Genomic DNA, 22,459 nt, shown 5'->3' with positions numbered 1-22,459 from the left:
GAATATTGGTTAAAAACATTGCGTAGATGTGAGTTGTGACACGTCTCCACCTAATTTTGCAATATGAGCATAAGTTTTCAAAACTTGAACTAAAGCACTCCAAAGGTCCAAATGATTCGAAATCGGTAGATATCTGTTATTTTTCGAGATTAAAAAATATATGGATAGAAAACAAATCAAAGTTGAAACACTCTGTATATTTCTCTGTATTTTTATTGTGTAAGTTAATACAAAACAATATTTATTTTACTTGTTTCCGTTTTCGTTTTGAATTTACAAGAATCATTTCATAACAATACACTTTTCTCATATCTACAAGTAGTTTTTTGTATGGCTTAATCCATATTGAAGCAAAACTGACTTTATTTTAAAAATTGAAAAAAATAGTTCAGCACTACAAATCACAAATCGATGTTATCTCTTCAAAAGCACGAGATAAATAAGAGCCGTTACATATGCCAACACAAAAGCAGACCCATCAGAAATTAGATTTAAAGGTTTAGAACGACACCAAAGATCTCATTACTATCAAGTCCTGGTGTCAACAATGACTTAATACCATCTTCAAATTCGATCAAGTTTCTTGGTCTTCATATTGACGGTGCTCTTCAATGATCTGTACATATAAAAACTTTGGCGAAAAAAGTATCCTCTGCTTGTTTTGCCATAAAAAATCTGTGTCTAAATAGCTCGATTCTCGTACTGTTTCCATGTTCGCTATAGTTTGCCTTTCTGGGGTCTTGCAGCTTTTCAAATTTATTTTCAAATCACGAAAAAGAATTATTCGCTACATTTATGGCTTAAGTAGTAGAACGCATGGCTTCATCTTAGAATCGGTATGTTTGGCTCCACAACTCAAGTGAGAGACCCATTCACAGTTATCCTACTTGAGGAAAAAATTTGGACACTTATTTAACTATACTCACCTGTTCTTTGGTGAAAATATTCAATAACAAAAACTTATTCAACCAGCTACCAGTGGTAAATACATTTGATAATTACCAGAGATTGACAAAAGCTTGAAGGATCTTATTATTGTGTTTCAGAATTCTACAATCTACCATAGACTAGCATAATTCAATATTAAGTATGGAATAGGATATTAATATTGTATTATGATTATTATCAAGCTAAATATTGTTATTGTACATTATATGATATTAAATTGTGCCGTTTTGTATGTAGAATTATCTATCTCTTTATTTTGAATTTTAGACTGGGAATTTCCAACCATTTCCATTGAACCGTTTGACTGTCTGCTTCAAAATTAGTTTCCTGAGAGCTGAAATAACAGCAATTGCTTCAAAATAGCAGATTTATGAAACTGATTTTGCCTTGAAGCTCAACATCTTCAAAAATTTATTCAATCACGCAAAATTTGCAATTTATCAAATATTTTCAGAAAATGCATATCATATGCGATTATCAAAAAAAAATTATGAAGAAACCAAATAACCATAAACCAAATAGATAAATTAAACCGATAAAATCAAAAGTAATAACAATTAAATATCTTCCCAGACATCCTTCAACTTAAACTTAAAACTATCATTGAATATCATGTTCATCATTTGTTGGGTGTATAAGGAGTGATAATATTTTAAAAATATATTTTTTTCTGCTCAAATTTCAGTTTGCCCCATTTTATTTTTAACAAATTAGTGGTTTTATCCGCAGAAATATTATTCATTGTCTTCCGTTTTCCGTCCCTTGTTAACAGGCGCGTATTTAATAAATGACTAAATGAGAAAACTTAATCTTACTTCGAATTCTCCTCCCTCCAATTTCTTATTAAGAAGCATTTTTAAATGACTAAATTAAAAAAGAGATTCTTGATGGGGAAATGCACGTTTCTAGAGAGGATAATATTTCGCAAGGAAAAGGTTGATGACCTCGACGTACCGAAAACAGAGAGTCCAAGTAATAGAGATAAGGGAATGGCAACGTGGAAAACGGATTCCCGATTTACCGTGTAACGTTTTTTTCTTTGAAATACATATTGAATGTCGAGTTCCAATTCCACATTTCTTTCTGGAAGCAATTCCAACTACGTGGTCTGTCATGAAGAGGTTGTTATGAATGCGTAGGAAAATGTGTCTCTTCTCTATCTCTTTAATGAACGCTTTATTTCAACTATGTTATAAAACATGAAAAAAAAAAAAGAAATAAATGCAATGTCTCCGTGAGTTAATACCTTCAACTAACTTTAAAAACTTAGAGATACAAGACGTATAACTAACCTTAGAGTTATTCGAACCAAATCTATTGTGCATTTTATTGTTAGCACCCAACGGAAAAATGTCAGTTTTTGTCATTCACCACACATTCAATCGTTTCAATGATTTTTTTTCACAAAATTGTTACTTTTCCATAAAATTCTGTGAGTAACTCGAGTTAACATCGATTATTTTCCGAAGTCAACTTTGGAAGTTAGTTGACAGCTGCATTATGCAAATTATCACGCAAATGAGTTGATTCTCCCGATTTATTTTGTTATATTTGCTTTGAATATACTACTAAAAGTCAAAAAAACGTTATTACACCTTTAATTAAGAAGTGCTATCTAGCAAATTTCAACCTGGATATTCGCAACAATGGTAAATATTGGGTGTCACACATCTACTGTATCATGTGACAGAAATTCGACTGTTTAGATTAATGAACAATATTCTACAATGACTTTTGATAAACCAGTGATATGGCGCTAATCTACCAATCGCATAAGCGACTGTTACTTTTGATTGAACAATATCAAGAGCTTTTCGAGGAAATTGAAATTGAGCTGTAATCTCCTTCAAACTACAGACACTCAAATCCCAGCGATGTTCAATAAGTCCGATACTCTTTTTATAATAAGAATCGACAAGCTCCTACAAATAGCTACTGACTGTCCACATCATCTCTTCAATGTTGGAAAATCTCCGAAGAGGCTAAATCTGGTGAATAAGGTGCATGAAGTAGTAATTCAAACTCTTCATTGTTAGGAAATTTCCAAAGAGGCTAAATCTGGTGATGACTTTTCAATAAGTTTGTCTAAAACTCGACGTCATGACCTGGCCTACAGATGCCTTCTTCTTCTTGCCCAGCCACTTACAGCCACTTCTCGCGTTTCTCTGAGCTCTTGATTGCACGATGTTTCAGCGATGTGCTGACAATGAATTGGATCCCTCGGATCTCTCGGATGTGTATCTTTTCCTTTCGAAACCGCGTCTTCGATGGAATTGACCGCTTGAGCAGCTTTATCACTTGTAGCATGCATTTTCAAAGTAGACTTCTTATTTGTTGTATATCGGTTTGATGGCTAACTGATGGTGGTAGTAAAAACATATTAAATCTTCAAGTTTATTGTTTTTGTCAATGTCTTGCAATTGCAGGGGTGTCGCCTGCCATACCGAATTTGATTTGTAAATTTAATCTTCTCTATTAAAAAAACACGTTATTAACGAAGAAAATTCACATTTATTTAAAAATATAATTAACATCGTGTTTAATGACATCCATGACAGTGAAACATGTAATATCTTTTAAGAAAAAGTGCAAAATATATTATTATAGTTTCTTTGGAAGAATACATTTGAATTTAATTAATAATTCTTAGGGTCGCTATATCATTTTTCAGTATTTGTATTGGTTTTATTATCTGTAAAATTTTTTGAATAAACATTCTGATAATTCGTTATAATCTCTTTGATTTGTCTTCTGTATCAAAAACAATTCTTCATTCGAAAGAAGTTCCAGTGCCTTCTCCAGTTTATGGCGTTGAAGAAAGTTCAAGCAGTTTTGAAACCGAAGAATTTACAAATCCTCAAACAAAGCATTTAATTAACCGATTGGAGCTTGATGATCTCATAAGTGATTTGATTTGCTGAAATGAAAAGTAGTAGTAGCTGAAGTATTAGGACGGGAGTTGAAGTGTACCGTGTACCCTGAAAGTCACAGTTCATATGTTGATTTGTTTTCCAAATAGAACGACTCTGTGTAATGTAATGTAATGTAAACAGGGCTTGATGTTAATACTGGGTTATGAATAAAGGTCAGAGGAATGGAAACTTTCATTGATTCCTCAAAGTCAAGTCTCAATTTCTATCACTTGCTTTATCTTGTTTAAAAGAAATATACGACATTATAAAGGTAGTCTTAGGAATAATAGATTATACCAAATATCAATGATGGATAATGAACCTTGAGTTAACCCCGAAATGATAATATTACCCCGTTTGTACATCAAATTATGGCAAAATTTTGTAAGGGCCATAGACAAAGATGGAACTGATTTCAAATTTTTAAAACAGAAATTTCCTTCTTTGAGTGACGCTAAATCAAAAGAAGGTGTATTTGTTGAGACCGATGTGTCAAATAATTAATTATAGATGCGGGGTTCATAATTACCTTAAATGAAAAAGAGTGAGAAGCTTGGATGGCGTTTATAAAAGTTAATGAAAACGTTTTGGATAACTAGAGATCTCCTCAATATTCTGACCTCATAAAAACAGACTCAATGCATATTATGAATTGGGATGTAATATGTCCTAGAAAATACACTTTCTACATTTCCACCTAAAGTTTTTGACGGAAAAATGGGCGCTTTAAGTGACGAGCGAATAACGCTTTCATTAAAGATATCGCCACAAATGAAAAGCGCTACTAAGGAGAATCAGAATGATAAATACTTCTTCAAAACAATAAATTTATTTCTCACAACAACATAACGTGACTAAAATTTTTTTTCACCCTTCTTCTTTACTTTTTTCATAATAAATTACGAATCATACAATTTTATCTAAAAGGAAAAACTTAATAATAGTGTTATTGGACATGAAACTAAAACGGATGAACATGAGAAAATTGACTTACCTTCTACAATTTACTGGAGAAAGCTTATCTTCGATTAGTATCTTCATAGAACGATGTTCAAAAGACATACCTGCAACGAACATAAGAAATGAATGAATGTTCTTTGATTTTTGACTGAATGAATTAAATATATTATCGTAATAAATACTGAAATAGATATTTCAACTCAATAAAAGATTATATACGAGCCCTGTTCCAGTAGAATAGTAAATAGTAAATACAATTACAGCAAAAAGGATAGAATCGTACACATTAAAAGAATTGAGATCGACAGGGTTGAAGGAAAATTACAGAATGGAGACCAAATGAGAAAAGATTGCCAGGAAGACCAAGAAATAGATGGAAAGATCAGATTGTTTGATGGGTGCAGAGTCTATGAGTATGTGAGTGGAATAGGCAGATGCAGGAAGGACAAAAAGGAATGAAGATAATGAATAGCCGATACTACAAAAACATCTAATAAGCTGTAATATATAGATACAAAAATGCTGATTCTTCATAGAAGTCGTACTTCTATTAAAAATGTTTGTTTTTCATCACCTTCTTCTTCTTATTTCAGTGCCGTGTTCTACGGAAGGTTGGCGACCATCATTTGATAGACTTCTCTATTTTGCGCCGCATGAATTATATTCGAAGCTTCTGGTATTTGGAACCATTCGCGTAGGTTTTTCAGCCAGGATTTTTTTTCTACCTCACCCTGTCCTACCTTCTATTATGTCTTCCACGATAAGCTGTAGCAAATCGTATTTTTCATTCCAAAATATATGGCCTAGGTAAGACGCTTCTCTTTTCTTAATAGCTACAAGCAATTCTAAATTTTTAGCCATTCTTCTCATTACATCCGTATTGGTTACACCATCAGTCCAAGACATTTTAAAAGCTTCTAATTTTTGCATCATTGCTACTTTTAGTATCCACCCTTCCACATCGCAAAGCAACGTGGAGATTACGTAACATTTCGTGGCTCGCCATCGGGTACCAATGGTCAGGTTGCGGTTTCTCAAGAGCTTTCTCATTTTTATCTTAACCTTACATACAGATCCATATTTTGTATTTTTTTCTTACTAATCACCATAAATTTGGTTTTCTTTTTGTTGATCTTAAGACCAGCTTTGTCGCCTATTGTAGTTACTCTATTGAGAATCATCTGTAAATCTTCGACGTTATCTGGCAAAATAAGACAGTATCATCCGCAATTAAGTCACCACGCCAGTAAATAAATTTTGTGGCAACCCTGGTGAGAAACAAACAAGTGATACAACTTTGTTGGGGGTAATCGATTATTGGATGAATAATACATTTGAGTAATTCTATTATGTTTTCTTTAATAGTTCCAGTTCTAGTTAATTTAATTGCCTGGAGCTTTATATGGGTGTTATGCTGAAATTTTACTCGAGCACAATCTATCTCATACTTATTTCATTGATTTGGGAACAATAGTCGGTTAAGGATTGCATGTACTGTATCTGGACTTTGTGTAACCCTCAAGCCATTTTAAAAATTCAAGTTCTTAAGTGGAGAATTTGTTATAAGAATAAAACGGAAATAGATGGTAGAACTCTTAATGTGACGTTTTCATTATGTTTCTTTCTCATTATTTAGTACGCCTAATGCCTCGCTAAGCTCTTCCAAGAATATTAATGAGAAAAACTGGGTGGATATAATTCAAAAAATAATTTCCTACTTAGAGAATTATGATTGCTCTGACAGTTTTATTTATTTAGGTTCTTAACAAAAAAGAGATGATAGAAGACTAACATTTTATTAATCGATCCGATTTATATTTTACGATAAAATATCATTCTTATGTGTGAACAATTTTAAATTTGACTGAAAAAAATTGATGGAGTAGCTTGCAGTTTACAATTAGATATTTTCCTCACTTTGAGTTCAATTAATACAGAAATAAACAAAGTACAATTACATGATATAAGTATTCCGAATTAACAACTTTCAATTGCTTAGCGAAACTTGGGAAAGTACAACAAGTTTTAGGGGAAAGCCAAATATATATAATGATGGAAATTCTAACGATTCACTCTAGGACAATATGTGATAGAAAAGAACTTGGTAAAGTTGTTTCCCCCAACCATTGGCACTTTAAGGTGACACAGCCAAATAAAACCGATTATTTGTCAAGTATTAAGCTGTAACTGTAAGTGTTCATCACAATCAGAAATTTTAGCTCTCATTGTTTCTACTAAATTTTATTGCCTAATGTTTGTTTCAGCTTTTACTACTTAATTTGAAATTGTAATAAACATGGACCTATGAAAGATTAATAAAAAAAAAGAATAATAATTTAATTATAAAAAGCCCTCTCTATAAAATTATTTGATGAACAAAATGACATAATGACCGATTCATTCAGCAAACGGAACGATTCTTAAACAATCACGATATGATGTTTATGAACTTGACATATCTCGAAAAAACAAACTGTATAAAATGGAGAGTCCTTCAAAAAGACAGTCACGCGATTGGGGGTAGTCCGTTCGGCATCCAGAGGGTCAGTCTCACGTAGGGAGTGAGTCCTTTCGCGAAAATAGTGCGTTCTTTCGAGTACAGGTAAATTTGCAAGTTGTTGCCTTTTGCTTTAGATTTGAGCCGAATTTTTTTTGAGGTTCAATAGTTAACGACGAAGATATTATTTCGACAGATTAATTTTTGAAACTTCCGTGTTTATGAACAGGTATTTTACGAGTAGTATTTATGTACTCTTACGACTATTTGGATATTAATTTAACGGAAGAATTGGAGATTTCATGTTTATGGGCAGTAGTATCCATATATTTATATAATTTTCAAAAATCTATTAAATAAATAATTCAGATAGAGAATTAAAAAGACTAAATGTATTCAATCGAGAAGTCTTATGTAATGCTTACATATTTATAATCGTTTTAAACTATGAAGTAGATATTTGTATTGAAATAATAAGGCTTAAATTTTTATAGAATTCTGATTACTAGGCAGATAATTACTATAAACTACAATTGTTATAAATTGAATAGGGGTGTATGGATTTTGTACCCAAAGGAATACTTCCAAAACTCGATTTGGCCCAGATAATCATATTTTCTGACTTTTGAATTTTTTTTTTCGATTGTATCTATTTTTTTTCCATTTTTTTTTTAATGTTAAGATTTAATTTCATTGATAATTAATTTCCGGACGAACTACTTCTATTGTATCTACATACTTTTAAAAAAGGCATTTTGTATAATCAATCGCACTTGGATCCCACGGATTATTTGCTTTAAACCAATGGACTATAGTTTCAGTCTTTAGTTGACAAAAAAGTTTTTGGTTCAATTTACAAAATGGATTTTGTCGGTGCCATTCCAGGACCCTTTTTTCCAAAGATTCTTCAGTGGACGGAAATTGGAGATATAAACTGGCTGAATAATTCTAGTGGAATTTAGTTAAAGTGCAACCAATTTCTAAATCGTTGTAAAATTTGCTGAGTTGGTAGGTCAAATGTGTCTCATGTCCGTCTACAAAGAGAATTATGGGAAATGTAACATTTTGGCGTTTCAAGTAGGTGTGGACAAGAAATTTCTTCAACCTAGTCAATGAGAATTTCAGATTTCCACACCATCCGCTATCGGGAACGTTTTCTATGACTGCCTGCGGTAACCTTGTAGTTGGGAATATGTTAAACTATGTTGGGACAATAATGAAAACAGGGTTCATCCTTGTCAAAAATTCTAGAGGGATGTTCAGAGTTGAACTGTATCTCTTTGCATCGAGATATTTTCCGATCTCTTCAAACCAACCTCTAATGTCATTCTCTGATAGGTTGGCAGATGCTGATGTTACACTTTCTGGAGTTTGCTCTGAGAGAATCACATGACGTTGAAGAAACAAACTGTACCAATCGTCTCCAGTTAGACGTGACAGATTTAGAGGTCTTTTGTGCATGTCCATAAAAGTTTTAACAGACATTTGGATATCTATTTTCCTTCTAGAAAAACCTTTCCTGTGTCTTTCTAATATCCATTTGATAAGTTGGTTCTGTTCATCATTTGTTAAGTGGATACTCTAATTAAGCTCAGTTTTTGAAAATTTTTATCCCGGTCTAAACTGAAGAGTTAATCGTGGAATCGTGAAACCTCTGAAGGTTAGTTTGGGAATATACCTTGACAAAGCTTTTGTTTGGTTTTGTTTTTGGCATCTGAAAATAAAAAGGCATAATCTATCCTGCATTCATAGGTTGGTGTAGAAAAATGCCAAAAAATCTATATTTGGCAGAATTTAGCATATGTTCACCCTTACAACTGGCACTAGTGGTAATATTTGGAAGTAGTAAAGTTTTACTAAATATCGGCACACCTATTTTTTGCAAAATGTTATTTAACCTAAGGTTTCTAACAAGATATTATATAGCACTAGGTAAATATGTTAGAGTAGAGTATTATTTGAAATTAGATCGTTTATTACACTTTTTGTTGTAGTCCATCACAAAGAAAAAGACAATGAATTCACATTTACTGACGCATCAACATACACAATGAACGCTATTCGATAATTTTTCAAGGACGGATATACGCAGCACTAATTTTAAACGGAGCAACGATGTTGATCGATTGTATTAAAAATATTTCGAGTATCGGAAAGATGATAGAATCTCGTATTCTAGAAAAATATCAAAGTGCCAATCATTGGCAGAGTGCCAGAGTTTGGGGGTTTTATCCTATGTACAATATTTTTTCTACAATTTAATTCGGGAGATGAAATAGAATACTGATTTTCTTGCCTTATATTTTCAATCCCTACTGCACACAATAATACAGCTAAGTAAACAATTACATTCGTGTTGTTTCGATTTTAATGTACTCCAAGCTATTTCAAAATGATTGAACAATAACAAACTTAATTTCCTTAATCCACCCTGTGAGATATTTTTTAGGAATATTTATGTTCAATTCTTATAAATTTTAGTTGAAAATTGTAAAGGTCAAATTCCCAAATAGAAATCTTCTCCTTTCGAGCTATGAAGAGCCGAAAATTGTTTGAAATTATAGTATCGGCGTTTTCAAGTATACATTGTTACCTATATTTAGGTTAATCTGCTTGAACTGATAGGCAGAGTTTTATAGCGCTTGATTTTTGCTGGTTTTATATTTTCTTTCAATATCCTCATTGAGGAACTTCAACGATAATCGGCTGCACACCAAATCATTTAATTTATGACTTAATTTTCTAATTTTATTAGACCTTTTCTTATCCCGTTTCGGATATATTTTATTGTCTTGTCTTGATCGAGCGTTGCAAAGTTAGCATTTGTAACCAACGTTCCATCCAGGATTCCAAAAGTTGTCGGCTCAGTTCTATCAAAGATTTCCTTCTGCTATCAGGTGTTTTAATTTATATATATTGTGATTATAAATGATATATGAATTGATGGTCGCAATGTTCATCATGCCATAGAAGATACACAGAGACCATCGCTTAGTTTTTCGTGAAGTTGACACATTTGATCGAACGTATCGACACATCCTTTTGTGTAGTTATGAAATTCAATTATATTGGGCGTCTTCGTTATCTCCTCAGATATACGCGTACTTCCTGAATGCATTGTATTTAAAAGGATTAAATAATCAATTTTTTTTCGTATAATATGACAACATGATTTTCTGCTATTATCGCCAGCTACACATCCCTTGATATATAAGATCCTTCTTTATGAGAATTTTTGGAATTGAATATTAGTGTTTCCCATATGCTTCTAAACGGAGTAAACTAATCTCCTTTTTTTTGCTATTTATCCTGGTGCTTTGGTCATCAAAGCGTTGACAATTAAATAGGAACTTAAGACTTTAGTGGCTTTGTACGTTATTTCACATAAGGTCTCATCAAACATAGCTTCACTATTTAGGTGAGAAGTCCGATAAGCGCCTTTATCTCCATGTCATAAGCAAAAGAAGTAGCGGCTTTCTTGTCTTTTTTTCTGCGATCTGGGATCTTACAGCAATTTCAGCATTTATGTGTTTTACAATTTCACTGATAATAGAATCTGATATCAGTGAACTAAATACTTTTAAGGACTCTCGATGCCTGTGTAGCCATACCTATGGGTCCTTGGATAACATGGATCTTGTTTTTCAAAGGTGCCCTTACAGTTTTTCCTTCAACAGCCGACCAACGATGTCATATTTTCCTCTGAGGCTTAATTGTGATCTATTTCTGTTTTGGCTAACATCATCTAGATCTCGATTTTTTAATTCTTCCTATTTCTTTTTCTATAGTTTCGCTCGTTGTACTACGCTTTTGAATCTTCTTGCGCTTATTAGCTTTGGGCAACATGTCCGAGTCTTCTTCCCCTCTAGATGGTACAAAATCACTTCCCGAGTCTTCGAATCGTTCCTGTTCCACTTGATTCGGTTAATCATGAGATCATGAGCTTTGTTTATCTCATAAGAAAAAATCACCAGAATATTTACTTTTGTTGTGAGGCTGAACTAGAAACACCAATGCTGAGACATTGTTCATCACCGAGTATGTTAATATCGGATAGTTGAGTTATTTTCACCACCATAATTTCAATGCTGCAAACATTTAATATCTGAGGAAGTATTCGAATTTTCTATCGTCTACCACAAAACTTATGTCCTTTATATTGTTTACCACAACGCTGACGTGGATACATTCTGTCACAAACTACTGACCCTAATGGAGTCCTCTAAGAAGCAAACTAATTCTATGTGGCGAAATCAATATATCAATAGAATGTGGAGTGCCCCGAGGCTCAGTACTAGGCCCTGTTTCGTTTCTTCTGTTTATAAATGATATCGCCTATCTAGATATCAGTGGTAAAATATGTCTAATTGGAGACGATACTGGTTTCTCTTGGAGCAACCCTAATCTCACGGCACTTCATAGGACCATATATAGCGACTTAATCAATCTTAAATCATGGTGCGATTCTAATCTTCCCTGTCTCAACGTTACTAAAATTAGAGTTTTAGCATATAGATATACATTGCTGCCTTTTTTACTATATAAAACCACCATTGACAACGTTGAATCTGTAAAATTCTTATGACTTGTTGTAGACAATTCCTTTAAATGGAAGTTACATATTACCGTCTCATCTAAAAAATTAAGTTTCTCCTCTTTTACGCTGAGATCAGTTTCCAAAGAACTGAACTTATCCACCTCCTTAACAGTTTATCATGCCCTTATTGAGTCACATCTCCGATATGTGGTGTGAATCAATTTGAGCGTATCTTCAAACTACGAATGAGAGCTGATAGCTATTTAGTCAGATTGAACAGCAATATTAAAAATTCTTACTCTTCCTTCCTTATTCACCTTTCCGTTTGCCCAATTTACAAGCACGCTTATCAAATTTCAGAAAGGTCATTGCACTTATGAACGCGGAGCACGACCTTCACCTACCTACTCCACGTTCAGAATTAGTTAAGGGCTCAATATTTTACGATGCAAAAAATGCACAACCACTTGCCAATTGAAATCCAATCGATATCGTATTTTCCCGCATTTCGCAATAATTTGAGAGCATATGTACTGGAAAGTGCCTTTTATTGTGTAAAAGACTTCCATTCTAATGATAATATTTAATTCCGGACATGCTGTTTACTAGTTTAATTTTGCTATGGACTTTTATACTAATTATTACCTATTACTATTAACTATAATTTTGTTACTCATTGCGGTTTTCTTCTGTATATTATAATTTTATTGTATTAGTATCCTTATTAGATTTTTTTTATATTTGTTTCTTAGTTTTTACAAGTTGTTGTCTACAAATTGTAACAATTTTTTGACAATTACATTTACACGCTGTTGGTGATAACAGCAAATCTTAAGAATTGTATTTTCGTATACAAATTAATTTAAAAGACGAAAAAAGAAATATCAGCAGCTTGGAAACATTTTTTATGCTTATTCTCTGGTTGTGTCTCTACGAAAAAAAGTTAAAAACAGAGTGCTAATTCAACATGTTGCGTGTCTAAGTATCTGATCTCAATTATGTGAACAAATTATTACTGTGAATTAGACTAATTTTATTCCATGATTGAGATTTTCCTCCCTAAAGCGTTTTAATCTGTGATTTTTCACTATTATCAACGCTGATTTGAGCTCAATTGCTCAAGTTTAACATAATCATCCAAATGTGAGTTAAATACCCTTAAGGGTAGCTGGGGCGATTGTAAATGGCAAAAGCCCACACTTTCAAAACGATCGTGATACTCTCGAACTTTCCTTGAGTTATTATTTTAATTTCTTCGTGTAATTCAATCTGGAAAACTCTATAATACTGTTATGTCTCTTCTGTGTTGGTGGCTTGACGATGTTTTAACCCCTCAAAAGCTTTGGATAATATACTTGAGATACTTCATAATATAATAAATTGTTTTTTTCTTAAAACTTCGAACTAATTCACGGTGATTTTCAAAGCGCTGTATATTTGTTAATAGTACATACAATGCACTATGAATGGAATAAATTCAATTTTAGTGTTATTATGTATTATGTGAAAAAATATTGAAAAAGTCGATTTTCATTCTTAAAGCAATCCTCTAAATTATAAGCACCCCTTCGAAAATTTTAAAGCCAAAGTCCAGCAATATGTTTCTTAAATTTGGTACAATCATAACTGGAAAAATTAATGTTTTAGATGTAAAATTTTGATAATGTCTCTATCACAAAAGTTTACGTAGAATGGAGATAATTATGTCGCATAATATTTATAATATCCACCATTCACTTCTTGACAATAACCGAGGCGATTTTGGAATTCTCGTACAACATTTTGTTTGTCAGGGGTTATTTTGATAATTTCTTCCGTTATCCTAACTTTTAAATCAGCAATATTGTCAGGTCTATGGAAATAAACTTTAGATTCTAAATAACACCATAAAAGTAATCGAGAGGAGTTAAATCGGAGGATTTAGCCGGCCATTCCATCGTTCCACGTCTTCCAACCCACCTATTGGCAAAAACTTTGTTTAAATAATTTGTAACTATACGTGCAAAGTGCGGTGGAGCTCCGTGTTGGTAATAAATAGATCGATCTATCTCATTTGGACTATTACCATCAGAAAAAAATCATTATAATGTAGATGTAAGTTAATCAAATAATCTAGACAAACTTCACCCTCAAAAAAATAGGGGCCAATAATTTTATTGTTAATGATACCAGCCCAAACGTTAACTTTTTTATTTAGGATTTGAGTGTGAGCCTCACATATCCAGTGAAGATTTTCTCTGATCTATTTGTTAACCGTTCCGTTTAAATGAAACGTCGCTTCATCAGAAAAAAACTATTTTGTTTATGAATGAATGCAAATCTGCGTTCATCCTGTCCATCATCAATTCACAAAATTCTTGCTTTCTGTCAAGATCATCTTCATTCAACTTCAGAACCAATTGAACTTTGTAAGGGTGGTATTTTTCTTTATGCAAAACAAACTCAAAATAGATGATTTACTAATATCATTGTCGGTGGTAAGTTCTCGAGTTCTCGAGTTCTCTTATTTTTACATGTCCAGTTTCACTAAACTTTTTTTTAATTTTTTTAATTGAAGACTGCGAAACTTGTTGACTAGGGTATTTATTATTGAAAATTTCACAAACCTCCTCTAAGTTCATGTTTTATTACCACAACATATCAAAACTGAAATTTCTATGCTTTGACTCTCAGACAATGAGCCATAATTAAAGGGGGGTACTTATAATTTAGAGTGGGTGCTAGAGAGGAATATTTTCATACTGTAAATTGTCAATTTATACTCATATGTACCCGATTGTATATTTTCACGCTTTCCTCTTAAAAAATTGAATTACCATTAAAGAGAACATGTACAGATTGTGATAAACGAGTATACCCTAATGCGGCTGCCTAAAGAAACAAAAACTGGATATTTGACTTTTTCAAAGGAAAAATATTGTAGCCGGTAAGAAAACATTTTTTAACTTGTATATCATAACTCTACGTTGGATGCGTCGGCACAGAAAAGTCAGTTCACCAGAAGAAAAAGACTTTAGTACAAACACGTTCAAAACAATATACTTTTTCAATTGAACGTAATTTAATAAGGATGTGCTGTCTAATGCTGAATAAACCTAATATAAAACTCATTAACACTAAACTAGAAGTAGCTTTAAGAATTTTTTAGTGATTCTTTGAGACTATAGTGATTAGAGCATCCACTGCAAAGAAACCGACTTCACAGAAGTAGATTGTTGAAGATGGTAATAATTTACGACATAAACTTCTCCTAAATTGCAGCGCCTGCAATTAAGTCTATGAAGATTTCTTTTTCAGTTAAGAAAGTTTGTTAACGTTATCAATATGGAGTGTTCTAAGTTCTAAATGGCGTTCAAGTATATTGGGCTTCATGTTGTTTCCAGTCTAAAGTTTCAAATAAATGACGCACACATGTCTTCCATCTTCATGTATTCTAGTAATGTTACAACTGAAATATTAATGTTTATTCCACTCTTTCATTTTATTTATACCTTACCGTCATCCAGATATTAATTGTTTTCTGTAAATTTCTAGAGATGCAGGTGTAGTCTAAATTTCATGTATTCGTTATTAAATTGAGAACGAGCCATTTTAACGATTTTCGAAAGTAGCAAAAATACAATAATAATTTAAAACCTCAAATATCTGGGAAACGACTAAAAGCTGGAATAGGATTAGGAAATACAATTTTTACCTTGACAAGGTAAAGAAAAATATTTTTTATTTCTTAGTGCTTGTACCAACGGGTCAAAATAAAATTTAGATTACACCCGCATCTCTAAAAATTTACAGGAAACATTTAATATATGGATAACGGTAAGGCTTAGGTATAGGAAAGTATACATGAATTTGCCTTATTTTTCACCCCTGAATGCATTAAAATAGAAAAAACCGGGTGGATCTATTTAAAAAAATGAAGAAATTTGATATTTATGAAGTTAAAATTTGAACACTTTTTATACACACCCTGAATAAAATGAAAAATTTTTCAGCATAGAATCAAATACACCTGATCTTGCTAAATGTAACCGAATAACTCAAAAAGTGTGCATTTTTCAGAAAAATATTTTAGACAAAATTATATTAAAATTTTACGATTTCAAAAATGTATTACTATACAGGGTGTTAAATTAATATACAGAGTTAAATTCATCTCAAGAATTGAAAGACAGTATTTAAGGTCACTTTAATGACCTCATAGCTGACTCCCAACCGTTTAGATGATTAATGGATTCTTTAGAAAAAAGGATAAACCTGAAAACGGAGGACATTTTGAAAACCTACTCTAACTAACTCTACTCCTATTTTATATTATTGACCTTTTTCCAAATTTTCATCTTGTGATTTTTTTGTTTGATTGAAACATTTATCATTACTTCATACCAGCATCGGTTATTATACTTGTACTTTGTAATTTTCAAATCAAAATATTCCAAAAACGGTACATAGTGTCGAGTTTTATCAGGAATACCTTTTTGGTGTAAAATTAAATGATGTTCAAGTTCATTTGAATTTTTGCTAAATAAATCTAATATTGAAAAAGTTATGTCCAATACTACTTGGTACGAACCATGTAACTAGCGCTCTCTATGAGAATCTGACATAAAAACAAATTCAGTAGATATCCAAAACATATTCGTATGAAATTTCCATAAAATGTTGCTAGTAGTTACGGCAAAATCGTAAGAAATGTGTATATGTTAAATTTTTTACTGAATATACCCCAAATATTTTTCAATTTTCTATCCTTCTTTTAAAACACCCTATACATATTTTAATTCTTGAACAAGTTCAAGGGCAGTCATATCTTGTTCAATGCAAGTTTTGTCATTTATCGTTTCGTAACTTCAAAAGCCTATAATTCAGAAACTAAGGGTCGTATGAGAAAATTTCTTCTATTTCACAGTATTATTTTTCCCATATCCCATATATCCCATAAAAATTGAAAATATAATTGCGGCATGATTAATGATTTATTACCTTAGGCTTAATTTTGAATCTACTCAGTCCATCCAAAAATTGTATTAGGATTTTACAAATCTACACTATAAGATCATCCAGATACATACACAAAATCGCTTTCGTAATCTAATCCCAAAGTCCTAATTGTTACGGCCCTCGAGGAAGCCCCAGTACTCACTTTCAAACCCATCTCATATTGACCGGTATTTGTCGTAAATAGGACGTATAGCCAACTCAAAGGATCTAGCTCGATCCGATAATAACCTTGTAACAGTTCAATGTGAGGAATAAATTGCCACGGATAATGAAACTAAAATTCCAATAAAATTTTCTAATGAAAACTTCCCACCTTTCATGTTTTTATACTTCTTTATTATTATTTGCTTTTTATCTAACAACGGTCCCGGCCTAGTGATTATGCCGTTTGTATAACACTGATATTTGGCATTTTCGTCGTTTTCGAAGGAATCTCGGTTTTTTGGAATTGTCGATATGGTTTTATAAATTCTGATGTTCATGTTCCAACTGTAGCTCAGGTTTTCAAATAATCGGTAGACTTAATAAAATATCTTGAAATAAAGTTTATTATTATTCATACAAGAATGATATTATTAACTTATGAACCCCGGAAATGTCTTACTTATTATATGAAACTGTATAAAACGCTCATTAAGGAGCTGTTTCGTACTTTTTATTACCTACAGTTATATATTGTTGATACGAATAGAAAAAAGAAGTTTTATATCATATTATTGCTGATCTTAAGTCTTCTTGATATAAATTAGATTAAAAATGTGTTCACATTTTTTTCAATTCCAATGAAACTACTGATAAAATTGTAAGGAACTTTGTTATGAATATATTTTGGATGCTGGAGTATACCATCAATTTGTTTTTATCTGACTCTCATAGAGGGCGTTAGTTGCTACAATGTTACCAATAGTTTCGACAAAATCACAGAAAAAGTGTATATTTTTCGACGCCTTTTATTTTGAACACACAAGGCGTTACGAAAATTTTCACTAAGCAAATCCCAATTATTTTTTAGAGACTTTTTATAAACACTCTGTATGTATATAAATTTTAATGATTAAATGTGTGTGACTCCACCACACGTTCAGATAGTAGTGAATTAGTTAAACCAAACGAGCAAAACTATAAAAATTGGCTAACCGTACTACTGAACATGTTCCACATATTTTATGCAGCGTCGCATTTGCAATATGTGGCGTTCACCCACAACATAACCCAATCGAATCCAGTTGAAGAGAATTTCACACAAATAATGTTATTACATACGTATCGACCACATCCCTTGATAGACTGGTGAAGTAACGGAAAATATTTTGAATAACTTCATACTAGTGTCGTTTATCACGAAATGAAAATTATACGAGGTTATCAACTAACTAATGAGATTAATCTTTTGCCGCGTTGGTGGCTGAAACAACTAAAATTTGATTGCATATTGTGGTAACCCTTCTATATCCATTCCAATTCTTTCACCTCCGTGTGATCATAAGTTCTTTCTAAGCTCTGTGTTTTATACATCTCTGTTAGCTCGTTACAGAAAATTGAAAAACGATAACTGAAATTACGCAATGTGGACACTAAAGCTCGAAGAACATAAGAGATGTGCATTAAGCCACTGAACCGAACGCGTAGCGTAGACATATCCTAATCTGCTAAGCGTCGGCTAGTTGCTTCAAAGTTTTCTTCATATTGTTAGCTCCATTTTGTCTACTCAATCTCCTGTTTTGTTCCTGTCCTGTATAGTTTTTTTCCATTTCTTCATCATTTCTATTTATTCCTACTTTGTCTTCCTTGACCCTGGTCCACTAAAAGTTTACGCATATTTGCAAAGAACATGCGATCTTTATCCCACCTAAGGAAATTCTCGGATAATGTCTTCTCCAAAAATTACGTGAAACTATACGGAACATTTATCATAAAACAATAAAAGCTGCCAGAGATATTTATTATAATAGTAGACTCGCCTGTTCTCGTAATGTTTCTGAAGAAGCATGGTCCATTGTGAATGATCTAAGACATAAGGTTTTTTCATCGAGCATAATCTGTACTTCACTTGATAACCTCAATAATTACTTTGTCGATGTGGTCAAAAATTTTCCAAATTTTATAACTCCCTCTCATCATCAGCTTTCATATCTCCCCGATGCTAATGCTAGCTTACACAGATTCTTACTTTTGCCCTTAGTTTTATCAGAGCTTCGCAGTACAATGAGCACTTTAATTAACGTTTTATTTCAAATTGGCACTTATCCCATTTGCCTTGAACAGCTATAATTATACATCTGCATAAAGAAGGAAGTAAAAATTAAGCATCGAATTATCGCTCAATTGCACTGCTTCACACGTTATCTGAGATCATAGAAAAATTGGTCAAAAAGAGGCTTTTATCATTTCTGTATAAAATACTTACTACCCATCAATTTGGGTTTTTGAGTAAAAAATGCACAAATGATGCTATATTATCACTCCTAGATAATGTCTACTCTAGTCTAAGCAGCTATCACTTCATTGCAACAACTTTTTATGATTTTTCTTAGATTTTCGATTGTGTGAATCATAATATTTCAATTTCCAAATTGCAGTACTACCGTTTCAGGGAAACACTTCTCGCATGGTTTAAGTTATACCTTATCATTAGAAGTGAGCTTGTAAGGGTTGATACAACGACGTCTTCTGGCCAATAGAATGTGGAGTGTCCCAAGGCTCAGTACTAGGCCCTATTTTGTTTCTTATGTTTATAAACGACATCGCCTATCTATACATCAATGGTAAAATATGTCTATTTGCAGACGACACTAGTTTCTCTTGGAGATGATCTCACGGCACTTCATAGGATCATATCTAGTAACCTAATCACCATAATATCATGGTGCGATTCTCTATCTCAATGTTTTATCATATAAAAATACATTGCTGCCTTTTTTATTATATAGCACTACCATTGACGTCGTTGAATCTGTGAAATTCTTATGACTTGTTGTGGACAATTCCTTTAAATGGGAGTTACATATTGCCGCCTTATCTAAAAAATTGAGTTCCTCCTGTTTTGCGCTGAGATCAGTTTCCAAAGAACTGAACTTATCCACCTCCTTAACAGTTTATTACGCCATTATTGAGTCGCATCTCCGATATGCTCTTTCCTTCTGGATACGTGTGATGCGACACAATTTGAGCGAAACTTCAAACTACAAAAGAGAGCTGTTAGATATTTATTCGGACTAAACAGCAGGGCTCTCTTCAGAAACTTATTTAAAAAATTAAAAACTCTGACTATTCCTACCTTATTCATCTTTGAATCCGTTCTAAAATAATAATAATAATAATATCTAATCCGGGGCATACTGCATACTGGTTCAAGTTTATGTTATTTTTATGTTTTCACAAGCCTCTGTCTACAAATTGAAACAATTTTTTTACAATAAAGCATTTCTCTGTCTCTGTCTCTCCTTTTTCCTTTCCCCGTTATCCTAATCTCAAGAACAGTTTTCTATAATTATTCATTTGAGGAACGTGTTCCAGCTACTTAACCTGTTGTGCTCTTCATACTTGGGGAATTGATGGTTGATCGCAAACGGTCATCATCCCCACAAGTTTATTTGTAACATCTTCCGAAAATATCTATAGTTCAGAGCAGTAAAGTACTATCAAACGAATAACTGTTTTATACTCTCTAGTTCATGCGTTTCCATATTCTTTACTGATTTTTCAGTATTTCCTATTCATTTGGGAAACATAAAAAAATAGGATGGATCAGATTTATGTCTTGTTTATATCTCGTTCTATTATAAATATATAAATTTTGCGTATGTTAATCATTTCAATGAATATGTTTCTTCTTTTGTAACACTGCCGCTATCAGTTTGAGATACTATACTAATAATTTTACCAACAAATAGTACATCACAACAAATATTTATAACTTGATATGGCTTTATTGTTTTTCAAAATATTCTTCATTAAGATTAGTACACTTTTAAATGAGTTTAATAATAATTGTCGAAGAATTTTTTCCATTCCGATTGAAATGTCTCCAAAACATGTGATTCTTTCAGATGAAGAGAAACGTTCACCTCGTGATTTATATTTCCGAGAATAAGAAGAAGTTTGGGTAACAAACCAGGACTGTACGGCAAATGACCCATCAATTCGATGTTTTGTCAATCCAAAAAAGTTTTTGTTCGAAATAATGTGTGAGAGCTCGCATAATGATTCGTCTTCTGCAATTGGTTCACCTGTGCAACTACGATTGAATTAGGAAAATCAGTGAAACACTGTAGCTTGAGTAGTACTTCATCACTAGAAATCGAAGCGAGTTTATCGGTACCCTGCAGTTAATTTAATCCACGAGGAGTATTCGAGATTGAATTCCATTTTTTGACCAAGATGAATGTTTCAAGTATCCGTAAACAACTCAAATAGCACTCGTATAACAATGCGTTCTGAGTACGTTCACCATTAGAAATGTCAAACTCTATGATGGCGATGTAACATTAGACATATTCACATCAGTGTTGCCATATCTCAAAACTTAAGTAGCACCCCTCGTATAAGTCTTAGTTTTTGATTTATAACTGCTTTATATTTGTGAGCTCTCGTGTATACGCAATTAATGCAAGTTTTATTACTTTTTAGTGAATTTATTGATGCTGAAACTTTTGTTTACAGCAATTTTCATTAATTTGGAGAAACGTGCCATCGGGGATAGTTTTATTTCTTTGAGTAAATCAATTAATTTCGAAGGTGTTTTCCAACTTTTCCAATTTTCTCTCAATTGTCAACTTATTTTGTTAAAAATCTAGTCGCAACCAATTTAATATTAATTATTTTCTCCCACACTTGAACACGAGTTATATATATGAGGCCGAATACCACTTCCCGAGAAAAAGTCATCAGCCTGGACTTTTTATTCGTTTCGATTATATACGTACTAGAAAAGAAAACAAGTTGATAAATATAATAAAAAGATTTTCATTCAACGACAATAAAAAAATTCAATTGTCAATCAGCACTTGTTACCATAGACAAAAAGATTGACAAGTCGAAGATAATGCAAATTTTTTAAATATACTGACAGCAACCCGAATAAGGATGGCAGACAAATAAACGCCATATGCAAGTTAGTAAGCAACCAGGAGGCTCATTTAAAAAAAAATTAGCGGTTGAAAAACTGTCACCATATCAATGGAAAACACACAAAAGTCACCACGTAATGAACTCAGAAGGAAGTGAAAAGCCAATATGAAGTCAGTTAAACTTAAACACAAAAAACAATTGTATTGTATATCGTTCATTTTCCACCTTGCATTCCTCATTGGTGTAAGTCTTTATTTCCATTAATCAATGGAATCGGCATAAGATGTACGCGTTATCCTTCAACGTAACGATACACCACACCAAAGATAACTGGCTCTCTAGTATGGAAAAACCAGCAAAAATAGTGAGTGCGAGAATATACCATCTATACATACTTATGAGTAAAACATAAACGATTATGACTAGTCATGTCACGAAGAGATCAGTAGATTTATTTGACACAAAAGGTGGAGTAGATTTGGTAGTAAAATCATGTGCTCATAATTGTGCCTCCGGTAATCTTTAATAGCTTGCTAA

The 22,459-nt window shown here is 32.5% G+C and overlaps 1 protein-coding gene across 2 annotated transcripts in view; it reads right to left on the bottom strand.

Annotated features, from left to right (window-relative positions):
- Nucleotides 1-22,459, bottom strand: part of LOC130900753 (ly6/PLAUR domain-containing protein 6B-like) — a 317,692-nt gene that overhangs the window by 180,794 nt on the left and 114,439 nt on the right. For both annotated transcript variants that reach the window (XM_057811607.1, XM_057811606.1), the window contains exon 2: nucleotides 4,855-4,924. The gene's annotated coding sequence lies outside the window, so the exon portion shown is untranslated. The remainder of the gene's footprint in view (nucleotides 1-4,854; nucleotides 4,925-22,459) is intronic.

This window comes from Diorhabda carinulata, chromosome X (genome assembly GCF_026250575.1).
Source record: "Diorhabda carinulata isolate Delta chromosome X, icDioCari1.1, whole genome shotgun sequence".
NCBI classification, from domain to species: domain Eukaryota; kingdom Metazoa; phylum Arthropoda; class Insecta; order Coleoptera; family Chrysomelidae; genus Diorhabda; species Diorhabda carinulata.
The sequence above is the reverse complement of the archived record's forward strand: the minus strand, read 5'-3'. Positions and strand labels throughout refer to the sequence as shown.